Source organism: Eubalaena glacialis, chromosome 16 (genome assembly GCF_028564815.1).
Source record: "Eubalaena glacialis isolate mEubGla1 chromosome 16, mEubGla1.1.hap2.+ XY, whole genome shotgun sequence".
NCBI classification, from domain to species: domain Eukaryota; kingdom Metazoa; phylum Chordata; class Mammalia; order Artiodactyla; family Balaenidae; genus Eubalaena; species Eubalaena glacialis.
In genome coordinates, this window is record NC_083731.1 from 49,394,605 (window position 1) to 49,408,908 (window position 14,304).

A 14,304-nucleotide genomic window follows, 5' to 3' on the forward strand; every position below is an offset into this window, starting at 1 on the left:
CCGCATCAACGGAGCTTTCATCATGGGAAAACTAGCCTTGTGCCATCAGTCTCTACTTTCTAGGTTGACACGCAGCATACACGCAGGAGCAGAGCTTCCTGGTTCTACGCAGTGTTCTGGTACTGAAACGGGTGCTGAAGCAAGGCCCCTAGGAGTGTTGAAAAGCTTACTACCTTGAAACTAAAGCAGAACAACGATGAAGGCCTCATGGAGCTGCTGCACGCCTCTCGTTTTGCAAGGATAATCAGGGCCTTACTTCGAAGCTTGGGCTCACGTTGACTTTCACTTTAGGTATAGCGCAGAGCAGGGTGAGCTTCCAACAAGGAACTGGAAACCCAAGGTTTCTTAGGAGAAAACTCATTTTCTTCTCAGAACCATGCCGGCAGTGAGGAAAACCCCGGCAACAACAATGCTTTTCAGGTAGCTTCGAGGCCGCATGAACGGAGCTTTCATAATGGGAAAAGAAGTCTTATGCCATCAGTCTCCAATTTCTAGGTTGACACGCAGCATACACGCAGGACCAGAGCTTACTGTCTCTACGCAGTGTGCTGGTACCGAAACGGTTGCCTAAGCAAAGTCCCTAGGAACGTTGGAAAGCTTACTACCGTGAAACTAAAGCAGAACAGCGATGAAGGCCTCATGGAGCTGCTGCACGCCTCCCGTTTTGCCAGCATAATCAGGGCCTTACTTCGAGGCTAGTGCTCACATTGACTTTCACGTTTGGTATAGAGCAGAGCAGGGTGAGCTTCCAACTAGGAACTGGAAGCACAAGGTTTCTTTCGAGAAAACTCATTTTCTTCTATGAACCATGCCGGCTGTAAGTAAAAGCACGGTAACAACAGTGCTTTTCAGGGAGCTTCGGGGCCGCATCAACGGAGCTTTCATAATGGGAAAACTAGCCTTGTGCCATCAGTCTCTACTTTCTAGGTTGACACGCAGCATACACGCAGGAGCAGAGCTTCCTGGTTCTACGCAGTGTTCTGGTACTGAAACGGGTCCTGAAGCAAGGCCCCTAGGAGTGTTGAAAAGCTTACTACCTTGAAACTAAAGCAGAACAACGATGAAGGCCTCATGGAGCTGCTGCACGCCTCTCGTTTTGCAAGGATAATCAGGGCCTTACTTCGAAGCTTGGGCTCACGTTGACTTTCACTTTAGGTATAGCGCAGAGCAGGGTGAGCTTCCAACAAGGAACTGGAAACCCAAGGTTTCTTAGGAGAAAACTCATTTTCTTCTCAGAACCATGCCGGCAGTGAGGAAAACCCCGGCAACAACAATGCTTTTCAGGTAGCTTCGAGGCCGCATGAACGGAGCTTTCATAATGGGAAAAGAAGCTTTATGCCATCAGTCTCCAATTTCTAGGTTGACACGCAGCATACACGCAGGACCAGAGCTTACTGTCTCTACGCAGTGTTCTGGTACCGAAACGGTTGCCTAAGCAAAGTCCCTAGGAACGTTGGAAAGCTTACTACCGTGAAACTAAAGCAGAACAGCGATGAAGGCCTCATGGAGCTGCTGCACGCCTCCCGTTTTGCCAGCATAATCAGGGCCTTACTTCGAGGCTAGTGCTCACATTGACTTTCACGTTTGGTATAGAGCAGAGCAGGGTGAGCTTCCAACTAGGAACTGGAAGCACAAGGTTTCTTTCGAGAAAACTCATTTTCTTCTATGTGCCATGCCGGCTGTAAGTAAAAGCACGGTAACAACAGTGTTTTGCAGGAAGCTTCGAGGCAGCATGAATGGAGCTTTCAAAACGGAAAAACAATTCTTGTGCCATCAGTCTCTAATTTCTAGGTTGACACGCAGCATACACGCAGGACCAGAGCTTACTGTCTCTACGCAGTGTTCTGGTACCGAAACGGTTGCCTAAGCAAAGTCCCTAGGAACGTTGGAAAGCTTACTACCGTGAAACTAAAGCAGAACAGCGATGAAGGCCTCATGGAGCTGCTGCACGCCTCCCGTTTTGCCAGCATAATCAGGGCCTTACTTCGAGGCTAGTGCTCACATTGACTTTCACGTTTGGTATAGAGCAGAGCAGGGTGAGCTTCCAACTAGGAACTGGAAGCACAAGGTTTCTTTCGAGAAAACTCATTTTCTTCTATGAACCATGCCGGCTGTAAGTAAAAGCACGGTAACAACAGTGCTTTTCAGGGAGCTTCGGGGCCGCATCAACGGAGCTTTCATCATGGGAAAACTAGCCTTGTGCCATCAGTCTCTACTTTCTAGGTTGACACGCAGCATACACGCAGGAGCAGAGCTTCCTGGTTCTACGCAGTGTTCTGGTACTGAAACGGGTGCTGAAGCAAGGCCCCTAGGAGTGTTGAAAAGCTTACTACCTTGAAACTAAAGCAGAACAACGATGAAGGCCTCATGGAGCTGCTGCACGCCTCTCGTTTTGCAAGGATAATCAGGGCCTTACTTCGAAGCTTGGGCTCACGTTGACTTTCACTTTAGGTATAGCGCAGAGCAGGGTGAGCTTCCAACAAGGAACTGGAAACCCAAGGTTTCTTAGGAGAAAACTCATTTTCTTCTCAGAACCATGCCGGCAGTGAGGAAAACCCCGGCAACAACAATGCTTTTCAGGTAGCTTCGAGGCCGCATGAACGGAGCTTTCATAATGGGAAAAGAAGCTTTATGCCATCAGTCTCCAATTTCTAGGTTGACACGCAGCATACACGCAGGACCAGAGCTTACTGTCTCTACGCAGTGTTCTGGTACCGAAACGGTTGCCTAAGCAAAGTCCCTAGGAACGTTGGAAAGCTTACTACCGTGAAACTAAAGCAGAACAGCGATGAAGGCCTCATGGAGCTGCTGCACGCCTCCCGTTTTGCCAGCATAATCAGGGCCTTACTTCGAGGCTAGTGCTCACATTGACTTTCACGTTTGGTATAGAGCAGAGCAGGGTGAGCTTCCAACTAGGAACTGGAAGCACAAGGTTTCTTTCGAGAAAACTCATTTTCTTCTACGTGCCATGCCGGCTGTAAGTAAAAGCACGGTAACAACAGTGTTTTGCAGGAAGCTTCGAGGCAGCATGAATGGAGCTTTCAAAACGGAAAAACAATTCTTGTGCCATCAGTCTCTAATTTCTAGGTTGACACGCAGCATACACGCAGGAGCAGAGCTTCCTGGTTCTACGCAGTGTTCTGGTACTGAAACGGGTGCTGAAGCAAGTCCGCTAGGAGTGTTGAAAAGCTTACTACCTTGAAACTAAAGCAGAACAACGATGAAGGCCTCATGGAGCTGCTGCACGCCTCTCGTTTTGCAAGGATAATCAGGGCCTTACTTCGAAGCTTGGGCTCACGTTGACTTTCACTTTAGGTATAGCGCAGAGCAGGGTGAGCTTCCAACAAGGAACTGGAAACCCAAGGTTTCTTAGGAGAAAACTCATTTTCTTCTCAGAACCATGCCGGCAGTGAGGAAAACCCCGGCAACAACAATGCTTTTCAGGTAGCTTCGAGGCCGCATGAAAGGAGCTTTCATAATGAGAAAAGAAGCCTTATGCCATCAGTCTCCAATTTCTAGGTTGACACGCAGCATACACGCAGGACCAGAGCTTACTGTCTCTACGCAGTGTTGTGGTACCGAAACGGTTGCTTAAGCAAAGTCCCTAGGAGTCTTGGAAAGCTTACTACCGTGAAACTAAAGCAGAACAGCGATGAAGGCCTCATGGAGCTGCTGCACGCCTCCCGTTTTGCCAGCATAATCAGGGCCTTACTTCGAGGCTAGTGCTCACATTGACTTTCACGTTTGGTATAGAGCAGAGCAGGGTGAGCTTCCAACTAGGAACTGGAAGCACAAGGTTTCTTTCGAGAAAACTCATTTTCTTCTATGTGCCATGCCGGCTGTAAGTAAAAGCACGGTAACAACAGTGCTTTGCAGGGAGCTTCGGGGCCGCATCAACGGAGCTTTCATAATGGGAAAACTAGCCTTGTGCCATCAGTCTCTATTTTCAGGGTTGACACGCAGCATACACGCAGGAGCAGAGCTTCCTGGTTCTACGCAGTGTTCTGGTACTGAAACGGGTGCTGAAGCAAGTCCGCTAGGACTGTTGAAAAGCTTACTACCTTGAAACTAAAGCAGAACAACGATGAAGGCCTCATGGAGCTGCTGCACGCCTCTCGTTTTGCAAGGATAATCAGGGCCTTACTTCGAAGCTTGGGCTCACGTTGACTTTCACTTTAGGTATAGCGCAGAGCACGGTGAGCTTCCAACAAGGAACTGGAAACCCAAGGTTTCTTAGGAGAAAACTCATTTTCTTCTCAGAACCATGCCGGCAGTGAGGAAAACCCCGGCAACAACAATGCTTTTCAGGTAGCTTCGAGGCCGCATGAACGGAGCTTTCATAATGGGAAAAGAAGCCTTATGCCATCAGTCTCCAATTTCTAGGTTGACACGCAGCATACACGCAGGACCAGAGCTTACTGTCTCTACGCAGTGTTCTGGTACCGAAACGGTTGCCTAAGCAAAGTCCCTAGGAACGTTGGAAAGCTTACTACCGTGAAACTAAAGCAGAACAGCGATGAAGGCCTCATGGAGCTGCTGCATGCCTCCCGTTTTGCCAGCATAATCAGGGCCTTACTTCGAGGCTAGTGCTCACATTGACTTTCACGTTTGGTATAGAGCAGAGCAGGGTGAGCTTCCAACTAGGAACTGGAAGCACAAGGTTTCTTTCGAGAAAACTCATTTTCTTCTACGTGCCATGCCGGCTGTAAGTAAAAGCACGGTAACAACAGTGTTTTGCAGGAAGCTTCGAGGCAGCATGAATGGAGCTTTCAAAACGGAAAAACAATTCTTGTGCCATCAGTCTCTAATTTCTAGGTTGACACGCAGCATACACGCAGGAGCAGAGCTTCCTGGTTCTACGCAGTGTTCTGGTACTGAAACGGGTGCTGAAGCAAGGCCCCTAGGAGTGTTGAAAAGCTTACTACCTTGAAACTAAAGCAGAACAACGATGAAGGCCTCATGGAGCTGCTGCACGCCTCTCGTTTCGCAAGGATAATCAGGGCCTTACTTCGAAGCTTGGGCTCACGTTGACTTTCACTTTAGGTATAGCGCAGAGCAGGGTGAGCTTCCAACAAGGAACTGGAAACCCAAGGTTTCTTAGGAGAAAACTCATTTTCTTCTCAGAACCATGCCGGCAGTGAGGAAAACCCCGGCAACAACAATGCTTTTCAGGTAGCTTCGAGGCCGCATGAACGGAGCTTTCATAATGGGAAAAGAAGCCTTATGCCATCAGTCTCCAATTTCTAGGTTGACACGCAGCATACACGCAGGACCAGAGCTTACTGTCTCTACGCAGTGTTCTGGTACCGAAACGGTTGCCTAAGCAAAGTCCCTAGGAACGTTGGAAAGCTTACTACCGTGAAACTAAAGCAGAACAGCGATGAAGGCCTCATGGAGCTGCTGCACGCCTCCCGTTTTGCCAGCATAATCAGGGCCTTACTTCGAGGCTAGTGCTCACATTGACTTTCACGTTTGGTATAGAGCAGAGCAGGGTGAGCTTCCAACTAGGAACTGGAAGCACAAGGTTTCTTTCGAGAAAACTCATTTTCTTCTATGTGCCATGCCGGCTGTAAGTAAAAGCACGGTAACAACAGTGCTTTGCAGGAAGCTTCGGGGCCGCATCAACGGAGCTTTCATAATGGGAAAACTAGCCTTGTGCCATCAGTCTCTAATTTCTAGGTTGACACGCAGCATACACGCAGGAGCAGAGCTTCCTGGTTCTACGCAGTGTTCTGGTACTGAAACGGGTGCTGAAGCAAGTCCTCTAGGAGTGTTGAAAAGCTTACTACCTTGAAACTAAAGCAGAACAACGATGAAGGCCTCATGGAGCTGCTGCACGCCTCTCGTTTTGCAAGGATAATCAGGGCCTTACTTCGAAGCTTGGGCTCACGTTGACTTTCACTTTAGGTATAGCGCAGAGCAGGGTGAGCTTCCAACAAGGAACTGGAAACCCAAGGTTTCTTAGGAGAAAACTCATTTTCTTCTCAGAACCATGCCGGCAGTGAGGAAAACCCCGGCAACAACAATGCTTTTCAGGTAGCTTCGAGGCCGCATGAACGGAGCTTTCATAATGGGAAAAGAAGCCTTATGCCATCAGTCTCCAATTTCTAGGTTGACACGCAGCATACACGCAGGACCAGAGCTTACTGTCTCTATGCAGTGTTCTGGTACCGAAACGGTTGCCTAAGCAAAGTCCCTAGGAGTCTTGGAAAGCTTACTACCGTGAAACTAAAGCAGAACAGCGATGAAGGCCTCATGGAGCTGCTGCACGCCTCCCGTTTTGCCAGCATAATCAGGGCCTTACTTCGAGGCTAGTGCTCACATTGACTTTCACGTTTGGTATAGAGCAGAGCAGGGTGAGCTTCCAACTAGGAACTGGAAGCACAAGGTTTCTTTCGAGAAAACTCATTTTCTTCTATGAACCATGCCGGCTGTAAGTAAAAGCACGGTAACAACAGTGCTTTTCAGGGAGCTTCGGGGCCGCATCAACGGAGCTTTCATCATGGGAAAACTAGCCTTGTGCCATCAGTCTCTACTTTCTAGGTTGACACGCAGCATACACGCAGGAGCAGAGCTTCCTGGTTCTACGCAGTGTTCTGGTACTGAAACGGGTGCTGAAGCAAGGCCCCTAGGAGTGTTGAAAAGCTTACTACCTTGAAACTAAAGCAGAACAACGATGAAGGCCTCATGGAGCTGCTGCACGCCTCTCGTTTTGCAAGGATAATCAGGGCCTTACTTCGAAGCTTGGGCTCACGTTGACTTTCACTTTAGGTATAGCGCAGAGCAGGGTGAGCTTCCAACAAGGAACTGGAAACCCAAGGTTTCTTAGGAGAAAACTCATTTTCTTCTCAGAACCATGCCGGCAGTGAGGAAAACCCCGGCAACAACAATGCTTTTCAGGTAGCTTCGAGGCCGCATGAACGGAGCTTTCATAATGGGAAAAGAAGTCTTATGCCATCAGTCTCCAATTTCTAGGTTGACACGCAGCATACACGCAGGACCAGAGCTTACTGTCTCTACGCAGTGTGCTGGTACCGAAACGGTTGCCTAAGCAAAGTCCCTAGGAACGTTGGAAAGCTTACTACCGTGAAACTAAAGCAGAACAGCGATGAAGGCCTCATGGAGCTGCTGCACGCCTCCCGTTTTGCCAGCATAATCAGGGCCTTACTTCGAGGCTAGTGCTCACATTGACTTTCACGTTTGGTATAGAGCAGAGCAGGGTGAGCTTCCAACTAGGAACTGGAAGCACAAGGTTTCTTTCGAGAAAACTCATTTTCTTCTATGAACCATGCCGGCTGTAAGTAAAAGCACGGTAACAACAGTGTTTTTCAGGGAGCTTCGGGGCCGCATCAACGGAGCTTTCATCATGGGAAAACTAGCCTTGTGCCATCAGTCTCTACTTTCTAGGTTGACACGCAGCATACACGCAGGAGCAGAGCTTCCTGGTTCTACGCAGTGTTCTGGTACTGAAACGGGTGCTGAAGCAAGGCCCCTAGGAGTGTTGAAAAGCTTACTACCTTGAAACTAAAGCAGAACAACGATGAAGGCCTCATGGAGCTGCTGCACGCCTCTCGTTTTGCAAGGATAATCAGGGCCTTACTTCGAAGCTTGGGCTCACGTTGACTTTCACTTTAGGTATAGCGCAGAGCAGGGTGAGCTTCCAACAAGGAACTGGAAACCCAAGGTTTCTTAGGAGAAAACTCATTTTCTTCTCAGAACCATGCCGGCAGTGAGGAAAACCCCGGCAACAACAATGCTTTTCAGGTAGCTTCGAGGCCGCATGAACGGAGCTTTCATAATGGGAAAAGAAGCTTTATGCCATCAGTCTCCAATTTCTAGGTTGACACGCAGCATACACGCAGGACCAGAGCTTACTGTCTCTACGCAGTGTTCTGGTACCGAAACGGTTGCCTAAGCAAAGTCCCTAGGAACGTTGGAAAGCTTACTACCGTGAAACTAAAGCAGAACAGCGATGAAGGCCTCATGGAGCTGCTGCACGCCTCCCGTTTTGCCAGCATAATCAGGGCCTTACTTCGAGGCTAGTGCTCACATTGACTTTCACGTTTGGTATAGAGCAGAGCAGGGTGAGCTTCCAACTAGGAACTGGAAGCACAAGGTTTCTTTCGAGAAAACTCATTTTCTTCTACGTGCCATGCCGGCTGTAAGTAAAAGCACGGTAACAACAGTGTTTTGCAGGAAGCTTCGAGGCAGCATGAATGGAGCTTTCAAAACGGAAAAACAATTCTTGTGCCATCAGTCTCTAATTTCTAGGTTGACACGCAGCATACACGCAGGAGCAGAGCTTCCTGGTTCTACGCAGTGTTCTGGTACTGAAACGGGTGCTGAAGCAAGTCCGCTAGGAGTGTTGAAAAGCTTACTACCTTGAAACTAAAGCAGAACAACGATGAAGGCCTCATGGAGCTGCTGCACGCCTCTCGTTTTGCAAGGATAATCAGGGCCTTACTTCGAAGCTTGGGCTCACGTTGACTTTCACTTTAGGTATAGCGCAGAGCAGGGTGAGCTTCCAACAAGGAACTGGAAACCCAAGGTTTCTTAGGAGAAAACTCATTTTCTTCTCAGAACCATGCCGGCAGTGAGGAAAACCCCGGCAACAACAATGCTTTTCAGGTAGCTTCGAGGCCGCATGAAAGGAGCTTTCATAATGAGAAAAGAAGCCTTATGCCATCAGTCTCCAATTTCTAGGTTGACACGCAGCATACACGCAGGACCAGAGCTTACTGTCTCTACGCAGTGTTCTGGTACCGAAACGGTTGCTTAAGCAAAGTCCCTAGGAGTCTTGGAAAGCTTACTACCGTGAAACTAAAGCAGAACAGCGATGAAGGCCTCATGGAGCTGCTGCACGCCTCCCGTTTTGCCAGGATAATCAGGGCCTTACTTCGAGGCTAGTGCTCACATTGACTTTCACGTTTGGTATAGAGCAGAGCAGGGTGAGCTTCCAACTAGGAACTGGAAGCACAAGGTTTCTTTCGAGAAAACTCATTTTCTTCTATGAACCATGCCGGCTGTAAGTAAAAGCACGGTAACAACAGTGTTTTTCAGGGAGCTTCGGGGCCGCATCAACGGAGCTTTCATCATGGGAAAACTAGCCTTGTGCCATCAGTCTCTACTTTCTAGGTTGACACGCAGCATACACGCAGGAGCAGAGCTTCCTGGTTCTACGCAGTGTTCTGGTACTGAAACGGGTGCTGAAGCAAGGCCCCTAGGAGTGTTGAAAAGCTTACTACCTTGAAACTAAAGCAGAACAACGATGAAGGCCTCATGGAGCTGCTGCACGCCTCTCGTTTTGCAAGGATAATCAGGGCCTTACTTCGAAGCTTGGGCTCACGTTGACTTTCACTTTAGGTATAGCGCAGAGCAGGGTGAGCTTCCAACAAGGAACTGGAAACCCAAGGTTTCTTAGGAGAAAACTCATTTTCTTCTCAGAACCATGCCGGCAGTGAGGAAAACCCCGGCAACAACAATGCTTTTCAGGTAGCTTCGAGGCCGCATGAACGGAGCTTTCATAATGGGAAAAGAAGTCTTATGCCATCAGTCTCCAATTTCTAGGTTGACACGCAGCATACACGCAGGACCAGAGCTTACTGTCTCTACGCAGTGTGCTGGTACCGAAACGGTTGCCTAAGCAAAGTCCCTAGGAACGTTGGAAAGCTTACTACCGTGAAACTAAAGCAGAACAGCGATGAAGGCCTCATGGAGCTGCTGCACGCCTCCCGTTTTGCCAGCATAATCAGGGCCTTACTTCGAGGCTAGTGCTCACATTGACTTTCACGTTTGTTATAGAGCAGAGCAGGGTGAGATTCCAACTAGGAACTGGAAGCACAAGGTTTCTTTCGAGAAAACTCATTTTCTTCTATGAACCATGCCGGCTGTAAGTAAAAGCACGGTAACAACAGTGCTTTTCAGGGAGCTTCGGGGCCGCATCAACGGAGCTTTCATAATGGGAAAACTAGCCTTGTGCCATCAGTCTCTACTTTCTAGGTTGACACGCAGCATACACGCAGGAGCAGAGCTTCCTGGTTCTACGCAGTGTTCTGGTACTGAAACGGGTCCTGAAGCAAGGCCCCTAGGAGTGTTGAAAAGCTTACTACCTTGAAACTAAAGCAGAACAACGATGAAGGCCTCATGGAGCTGCTGCACGCCTCTCGTTTTGCAAGGATAATCAGGGCCTTACTTCGAAGCTTGGGCTCACGTTGACTTTCACTTTAGGTATAGCGCAGAGCAGGGTGAGCTTCCAACAAGGAACTGGAAACCCAAGGTTTCTTAGGAGAAAACTCATTTTCTTCTCAGAACCATGCCGGCAGTGAGGAAAACCCCGGCAACAACAATGCTTTTCAGGTAGCTTCGAGGCCGCATGAACGGAGCTTTCATAATGGGAAAAGAAGCTTTATGCCATCAGTCTCCAATTTCTAGGTTGACAAGCAGCATACACGCAGGACCAGAGCTTACTGTCTCTACGCAGTGTTCTGGTACCGAAACGGTTGCCTAAGCAAAGTCCCTAGGAACGTTGGAAAGCTTACTACCGTGAAACTAAAGCAGAACAGCGATGAAGGCCTCATGGAGCTGCTGCACGCCTCCCGTTTTGCCAGCATAATCAGGGCCTTACTTCGAGGCTAGTGCTCACATTGACTTTCACGTTTGGTATAGAGCAGAGCAGGGTGAGCTTCCAACTAGGAACTGGAAGCACAAGGTTTCTTTCGAGAAAACTCATTTTCTTCTATGTGCCATGCCGGCTGTAAGTAAAAGCACGGTAACAACAGTGTTTTGCAGGAAGCTTCGAGGCAGCATGAATGGAGCTTTCAAAACGGAAAAACAATTCTTGTGCCATCAGTCTCTAATTTCTAGGTTGACACGCAGCATACACGCAGGACCAGAGCTTACTGTCTCTACGCAGTGTTCTGGTACCGAAACGGTTGCCTAAGCAAAGTCCCTAGGAACGTTGGAAAGCTTACTACCGTGAAACTAAAGCAGAACAGCGATGAAGGCCTCATGGAGCTGCTGCACGCCTCCCGTTTTGCCAGCATAATCAGGGCCTTACTTCGAGGCTAGTGCTCACATTGACTTTCACGTTTGGTATAGAGCAGAGCAGGGTGAGCTTCCAACTAGGAACTGGAAGCACAAGGTTTCTTTCGAGAAAACTCATTTTCTTCTATGAACCATGCCGGCTGTAAGTAAAAGCACGGTAACAACAGTGCTTTTCAGGGAGCTTCGGGGCCGCATCAACGGAGCTTTCATCATGGGAAAACTAGCCTTGTGCCATCAGTCTCTACTTTCTAGGTTGACACGCAGCATACACGCAGGAGCAGAGCTTCCTGGTTCTACGCAGTGTTCTGGTACTGAAACGGGTGCTGAAGCAAGGCCCCTAGGAGTGTTGAAAAGCTTACTACCTTGAAACTAAAGCAGAACAACGATGAAGGCCTCATGGAGCTGCTGCACGCCTCTCGTTTTGCAAGGATAATCAGGGCCTTACTTCGAAGCTTGGGCTCACGTTGACTTTCACTTTAGGTATAGCGCAGAGCAGGGTGAGCTTCCAACAAGGAACTGGAAACCCAAGGTTTCTTAGGAGAAAACTCATTTTCTTCTCAGAACCATGCCGGCAGTGAGGAAAACCCCGGCAACAACAATGCTTTTCAGGTAGCTTCGAGGCCGCATGAACGGAGCTTTCATAATGGGAAAAGAAGCTTTATGCCATCAGTCTCCAATTTCTAGGTTGACACGCAGCATACACGCAGGACCAGAGCTTACTGTCTCTACGCAGTGTTCTGGTACCGAAACGGTTGCCTAAGCAAAGTCCCTAGGAACGTTGGAAAGCTTACTACCGTGAAACTAAAGCAGAACAGCGATGAAGGCCTCATGGAGCTGCTGCACGCCTCCCGTTTTGCCAGCATAATCAGGGCCTTACTTCGAGGCTAGTGCTCACATTGACTTTCACGTTTGGTATAGAGCAGAGCAGGGTGAGCTTCCAACTAGGAACTGGAAGCACAAGGTTTCTTTCGAGAAAACTCATTTTCTTCTACGTGCCATGCCGGCTGTAAGTAAAAGCACGGTAACAACAGTGTTTTGCAGGAAGCTTCGAGGCAGCATGAATGGAGCTTTCAAAACGGAAAAACAATTCTTGTGCCATCAGTCTCTAATTTCTAGGTTGACACGCAGCATACACGCAGGAGCAGAGCTTCCTGGTTCTACGCAGTGTTCTGGTACTGAAACGGGTGCTGAAGCAAGTCCGCTAGGAGTGTTGAAAAGCTTACTACCTTGAAACTAAAGCAGAACAACGATGAAGGCCTCATGGAGCTGCTGCACGCCTCTCGTTTTGCAAGGATAATCAGGGCCTTACTTCGAAGCTTGGGCTCACGTTGACTTTCACTTTAGGTATAGCGCAGAGCAGGGTGAGCTTCCAACAAGGAACTGGAAACCCAAGGTTTCTTAGGAGAAAACTCATTTTCTTCTCAGAACCATGCCGGCAGTGAGGAAAACCCCGGCAACAACAATGCTTTTCAGGTAGCTTCGAGGCCGCATGAAAGGAGCTTTCATAATGAGAAAAGAAGCCTTATGCCATCAGTCTCCAATTTCTAGGTTGACACGCAGCATACACGCAGGACCAGAGCTTACTGTCTCTACGCAGTGTTGTGGTACCGAAACGGTTGCTTAAGCAAAGTCCCTAGGAGTCTTGGAAAGCTTACTACCGTGAAACTAAAGCAGAACAGCGATGAAGGCCTCATGGAGCTGCTGCACGCCTCCCGTTTTGCCAGCATAATCAGGGCCTTACTTCGAGGCTAGTGCTCACATTGACTTTCACGTTTGGTATAGAGCAGAGCAGGGTGAACTTCCAACTAGGAACTGGAAGCACAAGGTTTCTTTCGAGAAAACTCATTTTCTTCTATGTGCCATGCCGGCTGTAAGTAAAAGCACGGTAACAACAGTGCTTTGCAGGGAGCTTCGGGGCCGCATCAACGGAGCTTTCATCATGGGAAAACTAGCCTTGTGCCATCAGTCTCTACTTTCTAGGTTGACACGCAGCATACACGCAGGAGCAGAGCTTCCTGGTTCTACGCAGTGTTCTGGTACTGAAACGGGTGCTGAAGCAAGGCCCCTAGGAGTGTTGAAAAGTTTACTACCTTGAAACTAAAGCAGAACAACGATGAAGGCCTCATGGAGCTGCTGCACGCCTCTCGTTTTGCAAGGATAATCAGGGCCTTACTTCGAAGCTTGGGCTCACGTTGACTTTCACTTTAGGTATAGCGCAGAGCAGGGTGAGCTTCCAACAAGGAACTGGAAACCCAAGGTTTCTTAGGAGAAAACTCATTTTCTTCTCAGAACCATGCCGGCAGTGAGGAAAACCCCGGCAACAACAATGCTTTTCAGGTAGCTTCGAGGCCGCATGAACGGAGCTTTCATAATGGGAAAAGAAGCCTTATGCCATCAGTCTCCAATTTCTAGGTTGACACGCAGCATACACGCAGGACCAGAGCTTACTGTCTCTACGCAGTGTTCTGGTACCGAAACGGTTGCCTAAGCAAAGTCCCTAGGAACGTTGGAAAGCTTACTACCGTGAAACTAAAGCAGAACAGCGATGAAGGCCTCATGGAGCTGCTGCACGCCTCCCGTTTTGCCAGCATAATCAGGGCCTTACTTCGAGGCTAGTGCTCACATTGACTTTCACGTTTGGTATAGAGCAGAGCAGGGTGAGCTTCCAACTAGGAACTGGAAGCACAAGGTTTCTTTCGAGAAAACTCATTTTCTTCTACGTGCCATGCCGGCTGTAAGTAAAAGCACGGTAACAACAGTGTTTTGCAGGAAGCTTCGAGGCAGCATGAATGGAGCTTTCAAAACGGAAAAACAATTCTTGTGCCATCAGTCTCTAATTTCTAGGTTGACACGCAGCATACACGCAGGAGCAGAGCTTCCTGGTTCTACGCAGTGTTCTGGTACTGAAACGGGTGCTGAAGCAAGGCCCCTAGGAGTGTTGAAAAGCTTACTACCTTGAAACTAAAGCAGAACAACGATGAAGGCCTCATGGAGCTGCTGCACGCCTCTCGTTTCGCAAGGATAATCAGGGCCTTACTTCGAAGCTTGGGCTCACGTTGACTTTCACTTTAGGTATAGCGCAGAGCAGGGTGAGCTTCCAACAAGGAACTGGAAACCCAAGGTTTCTTAGGAGAAAACTCATTTTCTTCTCAGAACCATGCCGGCAGTGAGGAAAACCCCGGCAACAACAATGCTTTTCAGGTAGCTTCGAGGCCGCATGAACGGAGCTTTCATAATGGGAAAAGAAGCCTTATGCCATCA